Raw genomic sequence first — 6,813 nt, 5'->3', positions numbered from 1 at the left:
TATGGAGGTTTGTAAGATTGTTGAACCAGAGCTCTCCATAAAATAAACTGTTTCCCTACAAGTAGGGCAGGATGTCATCCCTAGTGACTTACTGGCACCTCGCTAAAAGCCTATCAGTGACCCCTTCAGTGACCTCTGCAAGGAGCCTATCAGCCTCACCCAAAGCTCTCAGCAGCCTATGGTGACCCCCTGCAGTGACCTCGCCAAGCAGCCTATCAGTGACCCCTGCAGTGAGCTCGCCAAGCAGCCTATCGGTGACCCCTGCAGTAGGCTCGCCAAGCAGCGACCTGTCATCTCCAAGCCACGAAAACTTTTATATGTATGCCCAGTTTCATAGACCTGTCTTAACACTCTTGGTCTCGTCTGATAACAGTAGTCAAGTAGCTCCTGGTTTGTTGGATCAAGACAATCGACTTGGTCTCCACACCAAAACTTTTTACTGAATACCGATAAACCTACCACGAGCTTTATAAATATTTCAAATATAAAATACTTAATAACATGAACAAAATATTTCAAATATTAGATTTTCTCATATTTCAATTTAAATAAAATATAAACTTCAAAACTATAAAATAAAATAAATTAATTTTGGGAAATTTAAAAAAAAAGGCAACTTTTGGCTCGTTTATAGACAGTCTCATTGCCTTGTTTAAAGTGTCAGTTACATGTCGAACTTTTTCTAAATAAGTAAAAGACTGTACATACATATATAAAATTTATTTGTAAAATATATACATTTCTTTCATAAGTACAACGTATAACTTTTCTTCACAATTACAAACTTTTCTTCATACAAAAACTGTTATATATAAGCAAGTTGTACAGATGTAATAATATTTACTTAATAAATTTAAGCAGTTCTTTACGAGAATTTGTCCTTTCAATTCCTGGAAGTGTGATATACAGAATATATAGTTAAAGATTATTGTAATGTATGTAACATTACTGAGACAAGTGATGGATTCTGTAACGTAAGTTTTATCTTGTTTTTGGTGAGTTTGTTGCACAAAAGCAAGATAAAACTGTCCATCTTTATCCCATACATACAATGAACTATCTTTGTAACTGCCTGCTTTCAACCATGTTCTCTCTACTGCTGTGTGCTAAAGTCACCTAAGGACCTACATTGGTGGAACACAGCAGTGACGTTACCACCTGTAGTCTTCATCATTGGTGAAATAAACCATAAAAGCAATGACGTCAGCACTGGTGGGTTTGAAGCACTTCACTTTACAATGGTTGAATTAGACAAATCAACTTGGCCAACAGAATATTCTCATCTTCGTTCTCAACCTGGTAATGCGTCACAAGATAATACAAGTGTATTATAAGCACAAAACCATCTTTGTGAATGTGTCCTTCCCTCACTCCTACACCAAGTCCTCCTCACTCCTACCAAGTCCTCCCCTCCCTACACACCAAGTCCTCCTCACTCCTACACCAAGTCCCTCACTCCTACACCACCAAGTCCTTCCCTCACTCCTACACACACCGTCCTTTCCTCTCCCCACACACACAGTCCTTTCTCACTCTACACACACCGTCCTTCCCTCACTCCTACACCCACACACCAAGTCCTTCCTCCTCCCTACACCACACCAGGTCCTTCCCTCACTCTACACCACACACACACCAGGTCCTTCCCTCACTCTACACCACACACACACCGTCCTTCCTCACTCCTACACCACACACACACCAGTCCTTCCCTCCTCCCTACGTCCTTCCTCACTCCTACACACACACACCAGTCCTTCCTTCACTCCTACACCACACACACACCCAGTCCTTCCCTCACTCTACCACACACACCAAGTCCTTCCCTCACTCCTACCACACACACCAGGTCCTTCCTTCACTCCTACACCACACACAAGTCCTTCCTCACTCCTACCACAAGTCCTTCCTTCCTCCTACACCACACACACCGTCCTTCCTCACTCCTCCAAGTCCCCCTCACTCCTACCACCGTCCTTCCTCACTCCTACAAGCCTCCTCACTCCCTACACCAAGTCCTCCCTCCTCCTACACCACACACACAAGTCCCCCTCCACTCTACACCACACACCAGTCCTTCCACTCCTACACCACACACCAGTCCTTCCTTCACTCCTACACCACACACACCGTCCTTTCCTTACTCCCTACACACACCGTCCTTCCCTTCACTCCTACACCACACACACACAAGTCTTCCTTCACTCCTACACCACACACACAAGTCCTTCCCTCACTCCTACACCACACACAAGTCCTTCCTTCACTCTACACCACACACACACACCAAGTCCTTCCCTCACTCTACCACACACACCAGTCCTTCCCTCACTCTACACCACACACACCAAGTCCTTCCCTCACTCCTACACCAGTCCTTCCTTCACTCCTACACCACACACCAATCCTTCCCTCACTCTACACCACACACCAAGTCCTTCCTCACTCCTACACCAAGTCCTTCCTCACTCTACCACACACACCAAGTCCTTCCCTCACTCTACACCACACACACCAGTCCCTTCCCTCACTCTACCACACCGTCCTTCCCTCACTCACACCACCACACCGTCCTTCCCTCACTCCTACCCACACACACACCAGTCCTTCCTTCCTCCCTACACCACACACACCAAGTCCTTCCTTCACTCTACACCACACACACACACCAAGTCCTTCCTCACTCCTACACCACACACACAAGTCCTTCCCTCACTCCTACACAAGTCCTTCCCTCACTCCTACACCACACACAAGTCCTTCCTTCACTCCTACACCACACACACAAGTCCTTCCCTCACTCCTACACCACAAGTCCTTCTCACTCCTACACCAAGTCCTTCCCTCACTCCCCACCGTCCTTCACTTCTCCTACACCAGTCCTTCCCTCACTCTACCACACAAGTCCTTCCTCACTCTACAGTCCTTCCCTCTCTACCCAGTCCTTCCTTCACTCCACCACACCAAGTCCTTCCTTCACTCCTACACCACACCAGTCCCTCCTACACCACACACACAAGTCCTTCCCTCACTCCTACACCACACACACACCAGTCCTTCCCTCACTCCTACACCACACACACCAAGTCCTTCCCTCACTCCCTACACCACACACACACACAAGTCCTTCCTCACTCCTACACACACCAGTCCTTCCCTCACTCCTACCACACACACCAAGTCCTTCCACTCCTACACCACACACACCAAGTCCTTCCCTCACTCCTACACCACACAAGTCTTCCTCACTCTACCACACACACCAAGTCCTTCCTCACTCCTACACCACACACCGTCCTTCTCACTCTACACCACACACACACAAGTCCTTCCTTCACTCCTACATCACACACACCGTCCTTCCTTCACTCCCACACACACACACACACCAAGTCCTTCCCTTCCTCCTACACTAACCGTACATTAGTAAGTAAATATACCGTAAATACACTGTTATAATCTTCAGTATTTATGTGGACGTATCTAACCATCACTTACTTCTATACATAATCTTATCACGTCATGGAGATCCAATATCTTTCAGTATATTTGTTCCTCTTATCCAGCTTTGTGGTGTCATCATCATCTTCTGGACACCAAGTTGTGGTCGGCATCTCCCTGATCTTGTATTTTCTGACGCTGCCTGTGAAAAGAAATATCTAATTAGCCAAAAATAGTATATTTTTATCCAGGTGTAATACAGAGACATTAATGGAGTGGGTTCTGCTAAAGTACTTCCTTCCATAACAAGGACCATAAATAATTTTCTAATTTACACCTTGTCTCTTCACAAACCATCATCCTCCTCCACAAACACCACTTCTCTTCAAAAACACTTCTTCCCCCTCACTTCTAGTATATCATTCGTCCTATATTTCCATTTCTTCCTCTCTCCTACCATTATTTATCAATTTCACCGAGTACCTAAGAAACACTTCAATGCCTTATTACGTTAATATATAGACGGATGCCTTTACCTCATTAGAACTGTCACCATCTCTGCCCAAATTGATCGCTCCCATTCTTTGTCAACCTCCCATCTCCTCTTCTACTCGTCCCAACCTTGTCACCCATAATCATCCACCTCCTCTTATATTGTCATCTATTCTCTTCTTTGGATCTCACACTGAACCTTCTACTCTATTATTCTCACTTCTACTAAATAATGGCCAAACAGTCTAGTTCCTCGTTGTTTATTATTTTAGTCATCTTCCCACCAACACAGTAACCCTTTATCTTCTCCATTAATCTTCTAAGTATTTATTTCATTGAGCTATGAATTATTATCTCCCACTTTAAACCCGTTAGTTTCTGTACACATTCCCCTCACAGTTCCAACCATTCACTAACTCTATAAATACAATCCTCACACTGGAGCTTCCGAGACAGTTGTTCAGGCCTTTCCATTAATCTATCTCTCCTCCACTTCTCACTCCCTATTGCATAAAGTCAATAGTTCACATCACACCATACTTTTATTTTACTTCATAATACTTCGGAATTTTACCTCATTCTACCACACAACTTTCACTCAACACTGCCACTCCTTCCACTATTACCCTTCAGGACACCAGCAAGTGCTCCCAAGTCAAGAACAAACAATCCTTGCCTACTGGCTGGGGCCGGATCCTTAGGTGGCAGTGTTGTCCCCTAGTGGCCAGGGCTGTCTCCCATCTTCATGGCATTTGGGTCAGGGCGAGTCTCCATTGTAATATTCCAGAAACTGTTTAGGCCAGCATTGACATTCTAACAAAGCTACCAGGCATTACATACAGCAGTTCTAATACCAGAATGTATATCCCATTATGGGCGTGTTTGAAGTACCGGAGCTGGACGGATGTAACATCCCTGGACACTTTGTCCGTCTCCTCATTTCTAAAAACATGAGACGTTGTCCCGTTTGTAAAGGCCACACTAGTATCTCCGTAAACCAAAGGATAAGAACACAATCAAGTTTACGGTCTCTGCCCAAGTTATAGGATCTGGTAAGGTAAGAATTAACCCTTGGGAGGGAGGACATAATTTCCCCACCACAGCCTCATGCAGGCAGACACACTGGGAGAACTGACCAAACAGCAACTGAAGATCCTCCAAGCCAGCCTTCAGACTACGGCAGTTCATTGTTGGAGAGCTGTGAATACTATTACTTCTTGTGGGGTCCGGAATACACCTTGGTAGTGGGATTTAGAGTTTGTGCCCTCATGGGGAGCCTGGAATATTAATTTGGTTTCTCGATATCAGTCGACTACTTCCTGGAACAGGATTGAGCCAGGTTTAGGAGGCCGACTCTCCGCGGGCAGCGGGATCTTGAGCCGTGGTCGGTGCCACAGTCAGTGTTCCTTGGCTGGTACTGTGGAGACTACAGCAGCTTCGGTGATGATAGGGAGTTCTGATGTTACTGGACTCCCGCGCCTCCTTTACCAGCCTATATTGTCCCTTCACCCTGTATTTAGTGTTGGTCAAGATGCTAGGATTAATGCCTGCCGATGTTGTTCCAGGTTCCCTGGAGCAGCATTACTGTAATGGTACACGTTCAGCAGCAGTGCTGGCACAGGTCCCGCACTAACGTATGCACAGGCGGATCCTGATATCCCCTGGCCCTCCTACCCTTAATTTTACCCATTACTACTACTAATAACCTGCAACTATAAATACTCTTACATACATCTACTCCACTCAATGTCTTAATATGTTCATCAACCTCAATCCTATTTCTTTTCGTCTAACAGTGACAGAAATTATCTAAAGTAAAGATTCACTTACGAAACCTTGAATCCTGTCTCTGCACCTCGTCCTGTTCCAAGCGTCTTAAATTAGTTCAGAGTCGAACCCGAGGCGTCTTACCCACATCGTGAACCTTGCCATCGAGCCACCACACCATTGTGCTGAAATGTATATACTCGTACACCAGTGTCAACTGTATATAACTGTACGGTATTGGGGTAATATTGTTACAAACTATACAAATTACTAGTAAACTATACACATTACATGTTAACTTAAAACTATACAAACTATTCGTATCTAACCTAGAAAATAAAGTTACCAAGTACGTCACCACCTTACTTAACCTATACAAGTTAATATCCTAACCCAGAACTAAACCCATTTCATATACTTACCCACAATACCCACACTCAATCCCATAAAACCCACTTATACAAACCCCCTATAACGTAATAACTACTGTATATAAATTACCTATTGTCATATACATCAACTAGAAATCCGATAATATACAAACTATTGTTATTGAGACTTTATAGTTAGCGTGAAAGTAATTATTAGGCCCAAGTGTTGACAGTAGGTCCACCATCTTGCTGTTTGTCCACACCTGTTGAATTAGTGATAATTTATATTACCTGTATAAATTCTTGCGTACAGGTAAGTGAAGTATTTACCCCTAATGAACACTACCAGCCAGTCACTTTCCCAGCACCTGTCACTTTCCTAGCATCACCAGCAGTCACTTCCCCAGCACCTTCAACAAACAATTACTTCCCAGCGCCGCTATTACAATCACTTCATCATCGCCACCACAGTTACTTCCCTAACACAATAGCCACTTTCCTAGCACACCAATCACATTTACTTAGCTGCTACAGACAGTCAGTACAAGGAACGAGGTCGACCAGTCCGGCAGACGGTCAAGCGAATAGTGAGGCGGCGAGCGGGACCACACCTCCTGGCCCCCCTAATTCTAAAGTTTACTGAAGCTCCGAGGCGTCTCACTCACTGGCTCACATAGACTAAACTGAAGCATCTCCATTTGAAACATAAACTTCATAAAAGACGATTATTTACGCCAGAATT

Source organism: Homarus americanus, unplaced genomic scaffold (genome assembly GCF_018991925.1).
Source record: "Homarus americanus isolate GMGI-L3 unplaced genomic scaffold, GMGI_Hamer_2.0 scaffold57125, whole genome shotgun sequence".
In the NCBI taxonomy this organism is placed as follows: domain Eukaryota; kingdom Metazoa; phylum Arthropoda; class Malacostraca; order Decapoda; family Nephropidae; genus Homarus; species Homarus americanus.
This window is presented reverse-complemented; position numbering follows the sequence as displayed.